Consider the following 12,376-nt stretch of genomic DNA (forward strand, 5'->3'; position numbering starts at 1 on the left):
GCTGTTAGAGGGCGATAACCGTCTGGTGCTAGGGGACTTCAATGCTCATCATGAGCTTTGGCACTCCGTCCTAGGTAATGACCAGCGGGGTACAGCGCTGGCAGAGCAAATCGATAGCTCCACGTTTTGCACGGTGAATGAAGACGCTCCTACGAGGATTAGAGGAAACTGCCACAGCTCGCCAGATATCACCATTGTGGCACCAGGTCTGATAAATGACGTATCCTGGCAATCCGTCAGTTCCCTTAGTTCGGACCACCTCCCTATCATCGTCTCCGTAAACAGACCACCCGACTTCATAACCTCTGAACGCCGTACTTTCCTGAACCATGGGAAAGCTGATTGGCAAGGTTTCAGAGAATTTACCAATCACCGCTTCAGTCAATTGCCCACCCCCTCAGATCCTCGGGTAGCTGAGAGAACTTTCCGAGACATCAGCACTAAAGCAGCCGCTCGCTACATACCTGCTGGTCGAATACCCGAAATAAGACCAAATTTCCCAGCAGAGGCGACGGGACTAGCAAATGAACGTGATGAGCTTCGTCGTACGAACCCCGAAGACCCAAGAGTTAGAGAACTTACTCTTGAAGTCAACAGGCTAGTGGGCGAACATAAGCGGAAAAAGTGGCTAGACCATCTGAAGCAGTGCAACATTGGTGCAGGAATAAGTAAATTGTGGGCAACGGTTAAATCACTCTCGAGTCCGGAAAAGAAGGATGACAGAACGGCTGTTACTTTCAACGGCGTGACAGTAACTGACCCAAAGAGGTGCGCGTGTTATTTTAACCGGCAGTTCATAGAGCACCCCGAGAGTGATAGGGCGAAGAGAAGTGTGCTACGCCGTATAAGAAGAGCTCTTCCAGCCGAGGAGGTACCACCACAATTTACGATGATGCAGATGCCATCAGAAACGCGAAATCATCCAAAGCGGTGGGCCCACACCGAATGCTTAAGCATTACCTGGAGTTGAGCATTACCTGGATGAACCTGGAGTTGACTATTTAACAAGTGTCCTCAACCTATCGTTAGCCACCCATGTTGTACCGGATGCCTGGAAAGTTGGCAGGTCCCGCTACTGAAGCCTGGCAAGGATGCCAGCAGAGGTGAATCGTACAGGCCGATTTCACTCCTGTCGCCAGTAGCAAAGATCCTAGAGGCGCTACTCCTCCCCACGATGAGAAGGTGTTTTCCAGTTGCCCAACATCAACATGGATTTCGGAAAATGCATAGTACTACAACAGCATTAGATGCCATATCCACACATATCAGTAGAGGACTGAACCAGAAAAGGCCGTGCGACCGAACAGTCATGGTGGCTCTTGACCTATCGAAGGCATTCGATACCGTCAACCATGCCAAGCTGTTCGAGGATATAGAGAAAACTAATCTCCAGCCATGTTTGAAACGTTGGGTAATCAACTATATGTGTGGACGCCAGTCGTTTGTAGAATTCAGAAACAAGAAGTCCAAAACCCGTAGAGTGAAACAGGGAGTTCCCCAAGGGGTGATATCTCCGGAACTGTTTAACCTCTACCTTTCTGAAATTCCACACCCTCCAGACGGCATAGAGATCGTGATGTATGCGGATGATTGTACGATCTTGGCGTCGGGTCCTATCGTCGCTGACATATGTGATAGGTTAAATGTCTACATAGCTGACCTAGTGCAGTTCTTCCATCTGAGGAATATGAAAATATCCGCCGCTAAATCCACAGCCACGCTGTTCACCACATGGACGGCTGAGATGAGGCTTACACTGAACATATTGGTCGATGGTGCACTGATTCCGACCACTAACTACCCCAAAATACTGGGTGTAACGTTCGATAGCATGTTCAAGTCGTCCGCGCATGCCACAGCTATTTGCAATAAGATCAGAAGTAGGAACAAGGTTCTCAAGTCGCTGGCCGGCAGCACTTGGGGTGCTGATAAAGAAACCTTGTTGACCACCTACAATGCAATAGGCCGGTCTGTGGTAAGCTATGCGGCGCCAGCGTGGTCCGCAAAGGTTAGAAGGTTTTACCGGTGCGTCAGCACAATAAGATGTTGTCGATGCAGTACCTACTTGGGTGTTACCGCAGTGAGCATCCCTGTCACGATTTAATGGACAGGCGCCCCCCCACCCAGGCAAGTCAGGAGAGACCTTCATGATCTAGAGAGAGAGGTCCAAAGGTATAAAAGAGAACCGCTAGATCCACGAGCCTATCAAGCAGGCTTGAATCGCATTCACACCAACATGGTTGCGCAAGCAGTACGAAGATACAGTGTGAATGCCGTACTTGGAAACCATCCCCCATCCATCGCTGCAGAAGAACGACAGATGCCAAGGCAAACCCGAGTGGTTTTAGCTCAGTTAAGATCCGGACGATGCAGCCGCCTCAATTCGTATTGGGCCAGAATTGACGCCACGATACCCAACATATGCCCAGCATGTGGATTGGGACCACACGATACTCTGCATTTATTCAACTGCCCAGCTAACCCCACTCACCTGTCTCCTCATTCTTTATGGACGCAACCAGTCCAGCTTGCAGAATTCTTGAATCTGGATACAGAGGAACTTGATAACTGAAATAATACACGAACGAACATATACCCAGCAAAATAAATTGGAAGTAGTGCCATGTAGACTAGTTCTTTCACGGCATGTTTTTATGCAGTTCAAACGGAGTCGTGAAAAAGGCACTCCATTCCCCACATTTTAACCGCATTTGGAAGCAATCCAAAGAATCACATCAATTTGTCACATTTTAACAACATCCGGAGGCAGTTCAACGGAGTCGTGAAAAAGGCACTCCAATTCCTCACAATTTAACAGCATCCGGATGCAGTGCAAACGGAGTCGTGAAAAAGGCACTCCGTTCACTACATTTTATTAGCAGTTGTTAGAGATCCCTACATGTACATAAATCAGTTTGTACATCTCTACAGGCACCGGAATACATTTCCAAAAGGAGATAATCATGTTAACATTTCCAAACATTTGTTAATACAAACTAAATAATATTTAATTTGTGAACATTTTTCCGGTAACTCACGAGAAGAAACTTTCCCAATGGAGTGCTGTTGGAGTACATGTCGAAATCTTAACTGGTGATGGGAAGACAATATCAAACCCATTTAGCAGATGAAGCAAAAGCACTTAAGCTTGGGTTAAATGAAGAGCACACACATGTTTGCGATTGAATTCAATAGAGAATGTTCATAATTTGTGTTAATTTAATAAAGTTATTAATATATTTGTTTTACACAATTAATAAATGCATTTTATTTTGTTATTCAAAACACGTGCTCTGGATTGCCTCATATTCTAACCCAAAAGGTCAGTTAAAATGCAATGCCAAAGGGTCAGTTAAAATGCAGTGCCAAAGGTTCAGTTAAAATGCAATGCCAAAGGGTCAGTTAAAATGCAGTGCCAAAGGTTCAGTTAAAATGCAATGCCAAAGGGTCAGTTAAAATGCGGTGCAATGGAGTGCCTCTTTCAGTAGTCACTCCCTTGTAAAAATCATGAGTGAAAATGCATAATTTGATGCACTTCCAAATCACTTGTACATATCATTTAACTGCCTCTTTGGAGGCAAACTTTTCGCTGGGATACATATGCGTTGCTACAACAACAACAACAACTAACTGCTACTGCAATCCCACAGCAGCGGGTTCATACGTACCGGATTGACCCGAAACCATAGTGTTTCGGCCAGCGGCTGCCAACCCAGCATCAAACCTATACTTCAACTACTTCAACGTAGGTTTCGTGCTGCTACAACAACAACAACAACTAACTGCTACTGATATCTCATCGCAGCAGCTGCTGTTATAACAACAACGCAGGTACAGCAAAAAAGTTAACAACAACCGCACAACAGCAACAACAAGTTGTTGTCAATGTTTTGATTTGCTTTTAATTTTGTTTTTAAAGCTTTTTTAACAAAGAAAAATGTTACCAATTTTTTGTTTTTTTTTTGTTTTGAGCTTCAGTCGTTTCGCACTAATCAAACAGGAAGGATTTAAAAGCGGAAAATAATCGAAAAAATATTAAAATTGAAAATAAGTTTTTAATCGTAGGTATTTAAATTAAAATAAATGAAAACTATTAAAAATGTGAATGAGAAGTAAGAAAAAAAATATTTGCAAAACTAAATAAATTGGGAAGAATTTTCAATCAACAACTGCGCCTCAAGTGATTTTAGAGAGAGAGGGAGAGGTTTAAAAAATGGTCAAAAATTTTATTTTTGTCAAAAAGTGGATTTTTAAAAATAAATTTCAAAAAATATCCTTTTTCCAAATGCGGATTTTTAAAGATTTTTTCAGAACGTGCATTAACAAAAATTTTTTTTCAAAACTTTTTTTAATATTTTTTCAAAACGTAGACTTTTTAATTTAATTTAGCTTTTAAAGCTGTTTTAACAGAAAAAAATGTTACCTTTTTTGTGTTTTGAGCTTCAGTCGTTTAGCACTAGTCAAACAGGAAGGATTTAAAAGCGGAAAATAATCGAAAAAACAAACAAATTTTTCTTCAAAAAGTGGATTTTTAAAAATAAATTTCAAAAAATATTCTTTTTCCAAATGCGGATTTTTAAAGAGTTGTTTTCAGAATGTGCATTTACAAAAAATATTTTTTCAAAACTTTTTTTTTAAGAATTTTTTTTTAATATTTTTTCAAAACATAGACTTTTTAAAATAATTTTGGTTTTTAAAGCTGTTTTAACAGAAAAAAATTTTACCTTTTTTGTGTGTTTGAGCTTCAGTTGTTTAGCACTTATCAAACAGGAAGGATTTAAAAGCGGGAAATAATCGAAAAATATTAAAATTTAAAATAAGTTTAAGATTTTAATTCGTATTTAAATTGAAATAAGTGAAAAATATAAAAAATGTGAGTGAAATATAATAAATATAATTAATACTAAAAATTAACAAAAATTGGAAGAATTTTAAAAATAAAAATATTTGAAAAATTAACAAAAATATTTTGGACATTAGCAATACAATTGATTCTTTTTAATTAAAGAAAGTGTTTAAAAAATAAAACATTCAAAATATGGATTTTTAAAGAAATTTTCCAAAAATAAACTCATTCAAAAAGTGGATTCCTCAACATTTTTTCCAAAACATAATTTACTAAAAAATTGATTTATAAAAAATTTTTGAAAAAAAAAATCAAGACGCGAATTTTTTAAATATGATTTTCTTAAGATTTAAAAAAAAATATTTTTTTCAAAACGTGGATTTTATAAGAAAATAAACGAAAAATATTAAAATTTAAAATAAGCTAAACAATTTTTCAAAAAAAAAATCAAAACGCGATTTTTTTTTTCAAAATAGTCTGGCTTAATCCCATTGTTGTTGTTTTAATATTTTAAAACAACTATTTTATTAGTGGAAAAGATTTGGCATTGTTCGCCAAGGAGTAAGGCAGGGAATGCTATAGTTTCGATCCACGCCACTGGATCTCAACAGTTCCCTTGTTCCTTTTTTTAATATATTTTTTTTTAATTATAATTTTTTTAAGAATTTAAAAAAAAATATTTTTTTCAAAACCTGGATTTTATAAGAAAATAATCGAAAAATATTAAAATTTAAAATATTAATTCAAGTAAAGAATATCTCTTATCAACTACAATTAGGACTATAAATAAGATTTTAATTCGTATTTAACTTGAAATAAGTGAAAAATATAAAAAATGTGAGTGAAATATAATAAAAATAATTAATACTAAAAATTAACAAAAATTGGAAGAATTAAAAAAAAAACATTTTTAATATTAACAAACATATTTTGAGGATTATTAGAGCAATACAATAGATTCTTTTAACTTAAAGAAAGTTTTTTTAATTTATTCAACAGTTGTTGTTTATTCCGATTCGAATTTTCGATTAGAGCAGACGTATTTTTTCAATCAAATTTTTTCAACAAATTTTTGAAAAAAAAAATATATATTAAAAAACAGGAATTTTCGAGTTCCTTTCCCCAAGCCGCGAGCGTTTCTAGCAATGGATAGTCATCTGCCCTTGGGCAGCCAAGAGCCGAAGAAACCGCCTGATAAGATTTTGACCGGAAATGATGCTGCAAATATGCCCTTAAACCATTCCAAAGATGTTCTCAAACAAAGACAGATTTCGAAGAAAGCCGCTGATAAGGTGACGAAAAGACCAACTTCGTCTGGTAATAATCTTGGTAAAGCATTAAAGGAAGCTGTTTTTTCTGATACGTCAAGCACATCAAAAATATTTTCCAAGGCAGACATGCTTTTCGTTTCAAATACGGAAAAATCTGCTGCATCAATGAACGATCAAATTGACACCGATTTTAACGAAAATACTGATGGTTACGAATCTTCAAGAACTAATTTTGAGATTAGCATGGATGCTTCTGCTAGCTCAGGAGAAGATAATGATGGATTTCAGCGTGTGCAGGAAAAACGATCCAAACGAAGAAGAACCGATAGTGATGTCGATGTTTCAAACCCCCAAAATACGAAAACACAGCTCTCTGTAAATGTCACACATAGTGAAGGTTCGCAAAATAGATATGCTATTTTAGGGACTTTGGATTTTGAAAAAGAACCTGAGAGTTCTAGGAAAGTTGCTGACTCAAATCATGGACGCAGAGTATTGGAACCAAAACACGTAAAGTTTTGCCCACCTATTTTCCTAATCGATATAAATATCGGACGTTTGGTAAGTGAGTTGAATGCTAAAAATATTGTGTACAAAATAGTAAACAAAAATAGGCATAAAAGCAAACTGTACGTACAGGATCCTTTAGTGCACACCGAAATTATGGAGATTTTACGTGACGGTAAATTCGAGGCTTATACTTATACACCCAAACAATTAAGACATATAAATGTTGTCCTTCGAGGCGTATATCATGCTTCAGCTATTAACGATATTGAGTTATGTTTACATGCTCAGGCACCAAATACCGTACATAAAGTCACAAAATTCAGTACTCAACACTCTAAAAAGAACAACTATGAAACAGGTCTATTCTTAGTATCGCTTCTTCCGGGAAAAACTATTTCTGACATTTCACACATTAGGTACGTATTAAAGCAAAGGGCTTGGTTTGAATCACCAAAAGCTAATAGGAAGGTTCCACAATGTTGGCGTTGCCAACAATGGGACCATATGTCAGCAAATTGCTGTAGGAAACGTGCATGTGTTAAGTGTGATAAATCCCATGAACCAGGTCAATGTGAGTATGTGCAATCAGAAAATAGCAAACCATTCTGTGTGAACTGTAAAGAATTTTGTCACCCATCCAGTTACAGGAAATGTCCCTCTTACTTAAAATACGTGGAATTCAAAGAAAAATCTAGAGTATCATCACAACAAAGTAAATTTCAGGCTTCGAGAGCCGTTTTTTCAGCAGTTAATGGAGTTAATATGGTTCGGCCTGTAAATCATTTGCTAACTGTCTCAATAACTCTCGATATCATGCATCCAACACAGTCCAGGAATTCCTAAAAATCGCAAGAATTCTATGTGAACCAGAAACCCTTTCTTTAGAGGAAAAAATGGAACGCTTTATTAAAAGGCATAAAGAAATGTCAGCCAGTGAGGCTAAGGAAGAATGCTTAAGGTTCTTAAACGAATTTAAGCATTCTTATGATCCGTAAAACTATTAATTTCTTAACCCTTAACGTTAGGTCGCTGATTGATGTCAGCCGCCGAATTGATTTATTGAATGTTTTAACTGCTAACAGGATACACTGTGCATTTATTCAGGAAACACATCTGAAGGAAATGCATAGAGTATCTTTAAAAGATTATGTATTTTTGGAAAGTAAAATTGGTGTTGGAGTAGCACTTATACTTCGTGATAACATTGATTTTCTTTTCAAATTGTTTTCAAAACTTCTACTGCGAAGTACTCTGAGCCATATATCGGAAATAAGAGCCCCAACTAATACTTGGGGGTTCCTATTCGCATTATTTTTAAAGTTTCCTCAACGTTTCTAGCCACAATGTGCAGATGGCCTCAAGGGGCTTACACCAGGATGTATTGTGTTTACAACTATTCGGTTGTTTAACTCTTTTATTATGCGGCAAACAAAAGAACGGTTGATATTAATCCAATTTCCGAATGAATATTTTAAAATTTAAATTTTTATATGAGGGAAAAATTTTTGATTTGAGGGTATTATGATCCCAGCAAAATGTTCGATGCCAAAGATGACATTCAATCATGGGTGCAAGTGATCTAGCATGTCATCTTTTTAGCATCTTCATCGATGAATTTTATATGAGCGTGGACCCCAAAAGATGACGTTCTTTTCTGGATCCTAGGCATGTCATTTTAACCAATGCGTTGACATGTCATTTCCACCAATGCTTTGGCATGTCATTTCCACCAATGATTTGACATGTCATTTTCACCAATTCTTTGACACGTCATTTTCACCCATGCTTTGACATGTCATTTTCACCAACCCCTTGGCATGAAATTTTCATGTCTTGGTTGGAAAATGGAAATGCTGTATTGAAATATGGTTTTCATGAAAAACAAAACTCTTTATTAATTCAAACGAATTCATGAAATAACTACAATTAATTTATCAGTTTAGTTTTTCAAAAGTTTACATCCAAAATTGGAATGTAATCACCACCGCTGCAACGCAAAAGATTATTTCCTCCGTTCTCCGCAACTGATATTCTTTCATCTTACAAAAGGTTTTTTCAATTATGTATCTTCCCATCACCAGTTCAGATTTCGACATGGACTCCAAATGCACTCCTTTAAGTATTTTTATTTCGTAAATTACTTTTATTTTATAATTTTGTTATTTTATAACAACATTTTGGTAATTTATACACTTTTGTTTAGTGACGGAAATATGTAGGGATCTACAACCCGGCTTGCTTTAGGGATCTCTAAGAACAAAAAGTAACGAACGGGGAGGAGAGACTTTTTATGGAAAATACCATTTATGCTTAATTAATTTATTTTTAATTGTTTCCAAAAGTAGTTTCTTCTTTATTTTCAGATTCTTGTTCCTTTTCGTTTCGGACTTTTTTTTCAAATTCCAAGAAGCGAGATTTGATTGATTTCATTCTATGTCAGATTTAGAACAGACAAGGAACTTTTAAAATAGCAATGTGTGCAGTCCGATTCTATTTTTAGCTCGATGGTTGGGACTTCATATAATACCAATTGTTTAGAAGTTTTAGTTGTTAGATATGCAGGAAATGTAAGACAACATCACGACGACAGTTCTAACAACTTTGGTCTGTTCCAGAAACTGCAAGAATCTACTTATTTTTACTACGATAACAATTTTTCCTTTATGTTATCGGAAAAAATAGTAAAAATTAGTAGATTTTTGCAGTACTGGAACATACCAAAATGAAAATAAACAGGTGTGTAAATAAAAACACAAACATCATCTCTATTGGATCGATGGAATGGGTACAAATGCTGATGAAAAGATCGGACCTTTCACGACTTCCTTTGCATTGGTTCAAATCCTAATGAAAAGATCGGATCTTTCACGACTTCCTTTGAAGCAATGCAAAAGATGACATGAAATCACGTCATCGCAAAGAACCGCTTCCTTCAAATTTTGCTGGGATATTTTCCCCAGACCCTGGGAAAAGTGGAAGAAAGTTGCAACCCTGTTAGGATAACAAATGCAAATTCTTTCTAAAATGACACTACCAAGTCCCAGAAGATAAATTTAAGTCAAAAGTACAGTTAATTTACACCGATGACACTACCATTTTTAATAATATTCTATTGTTGCTTTTGTTTTGCAATCCCCGATCTCGAGGATCAGTCAATATTGTTGTTGTTGTTATCCTATCCAACTACAAAGTACAGAAACAACTTTTTGAAAGCTCTCAGTACATAATAAAAAACAAATGGGCACAAAATATTACATTTTTAAAAATTTTAACGGATCCAAAAATTGAGTAAATGCAATATCCTCGATTTGTTGCTTTTGATATGCACAACACTATATGTCTTTTGAAAACACTAATTGGAGTCAATTTCAAGCCGACTTGACTGCAGAATTTTAGGCTCATTTTCCTCCTCATGATACAAATCTTTCAGACAGAGATATTGATACATATATTGACGAATTTACTACTACAGTGAATTTTGTGTCTTCACTGCATTCAGAAAGAATACAAATGAAGAATCGGAAATATAAGGTCTCTAGGGAAGTTGAAAATCTCTATAAATTAAAACACGAGTGGCAAAAGCAACTGAAACGATTATTTCACAGAAATATGAATAGACAAAGTCAACAGTACTTATTACTGTCAAAGCAAATTCAACTACTCAAAATTATAATCAAAGAGAAGGTTGAAATAGAGCAGGCACAAATGTTTGACGATAAACTTCGAAATATTAAACCTGGCCCAAATGCACATAGGCAAATTCACGGATTAATAGGAAGTGACAGGAAGTCAGTAGTCAAAGATTTATCGGTAAATGGTGTGACCGTTAATAATGAAAATGAAAAATTGAATATCTTGAAAGATCATTTTGCTCAAATTTATAATGGGCCACCTCCTAATAGAAATTTGTCTCATATTGAACATTCAATAAGAGATTATTTGACTGATGTTCCTAATCACAGAATTCAATTCAATGCTGCGTCTACGTCGTTTAATAACGAACTCGACAACAGATTTACATCTGTAAAATCCGTTCGTCTAACATTGTCAAGTCTAAATAATAAAAAGTCATGTGGTTTGGACAATATTTCTAATTTCCTGATACGAAAGTTTCCATTAAAAGTAATACAGTACCTCGTTGTATTATTTAACAATTGTTTAAACAATTCATATTTCCCTAAATTATGGAAGATAGGAAAGATCATACCTATCAAAAAGAAACAAAACTCAACAGATATTAACAATTTAAGACCGATTTCCATGCTTTCAAATTTGGGCAAGTTATTTGAAAAAATTTTGAGGGAAAAAATGGATGAAGGTTTACCAAGTGACTATATTTCAGATTTTCAATTCGGCTTTAAAAAGGGACATTCTACGGTGGATGCATTAACCAATTTCAATAACGACATCATTTCTAATTTGAGAGAAAGAAAATGCACCGTTGCAATTTCGCTGGACGTAGAAAAAGCCTTTGATAGGACGTATCACAATGGTATCGTGTATAAAATGACCCGTTTAGGTTTTGACCCTCATATAGTTAAAATGTTCAAAATCTTTTTCACTGATAGGAAATTTTACATCCAACTTGGAAATGTTAAATCTGATATAAATAGTGTATCTTGTGGGGTACCTCAGGGGTCTATTTTATCGCCACATATGTTTAATATTTACATGCACGACTTTCCTCATTTTGTATGCACACGCGGAATCTCCAAGTGAGGCCTTAGCTATTGTATCCTGTCACTTACGAACGATTAATGCTTTTTATACTGAATGGGGCATAAAGATCAATACTTCCAAGAGCGAAGCTATGTGTTTGAGAAACGCTTCCGGGAAATGCAAGAGATGGGTAGTACCTGAAAGTAAGTCCTTGAACCTGTCTCTAAACGGTGTGGAAATACCATTTAACAAGTAAAAAAGCATCAGTCGGCTTTGCCGACAGAGATATACCCTCAGCCTGTGTATATTGAAACAATTTTTTCACAAAAAAACGCATGTATTTAGGGAGTTTTAAAAATTTTGGGCGTTTGAACTGACAAAAATGTTGATTAGGATTAAAAGTTTTGCGGAGGAGATACTAAAAAAATGGATCTCCAGCCACTACATATGGTACCATAGGGGTTTTTTACAACTGCTCAAGAAGTATGGACTTGCCCCTGAAAAAGCTTTTACCATCGCAATTGAGGCAGCGAATGCAAGTTGCTTCAACAAAAATCAAAGTGATTCGAAAGCAGGTCCTAAAGTGAACATGTATCCGAAATTTTGTGTGGGAGCTACCGGATGGAGTGGACAAATATATTCCATATTTGAACCTGATCTATATCTGGTAGATATATTAGGATGTGTACAGTATGGTCCAATTCGGCCACTCTCTTCAAGAGTTATCGTACGCACAATTTTTCCGAACATTTTTGAACTTTTGTGGGGGAGGTACCTGACGGAGTGGACCGATATGGCTTATCTTCGAACTTAAACTATGTTTGGACAAAATATTACTAAGGCCAAACTTTGGACCGAATCGGCAGACCAGTTGGAGAGTTATTTTGCCCTCCAACCTCCTCACACGGTGTCATAGGGGTTTTTTGCAACTTTCAGGCTATTTTCTCAGGAAGTATGGACTTGCCCCTGATGAAACTTATACCGTCGTATGGAGGGCAGTGAATACAAGTTGCTAAAGCAAAAATCAAAGCGTCGAGAGATGGTCCTAAACTGAACTTTTCCAAATTTTTGTGTGGGAGGTACCCGACGG

The 12,376-nt window shown here is 36.4% G+C and overlaps 1 protein-coding gene across 2 annotated transcripts in view; it reads left to right on the top strand.

Moving 5' to 3' along the window:
* The first annotated feature begins 3,986 nt into the window (after positions 1–3,986).
* The window catches only part of LOC141401371 (arylsulfatase B-like), a 65,433-nt gene continuing 57,043 nt past the window's right edge, over positions 3,987–12,376 (top strand). Inside the window, exon 1 of one of the 2 annotated variants that reach the window (XM_073981541.1) lies at positions 3,987–4,061. The gene's annotated coding sequence lies outside the window, so the exon portion shown is untranslated. Of the gene's footprint in view, positions 4,062–5,854; positions 6,679–12,376 lie in introns of those variants that run through there. The other variant, XM_073981540.1, reaches the window with a different exon arrangement.

The sequence above is a fragment of the Musca autumnalis genome, unplaced genomic scaffold, assembly GCF_047663935.1.
Source record: "Musca autumnalis isolate F117 unplaced genomic scaffold, ASM4766393v1 scaffold_4, whole genome shotgun sequence".
Classification (NCBI taxonomy): Eukaryota; Metazoa; Arthropoda; class Insecta; order Diptera; family Muscidae; genus Musca; species Musca autumnalis.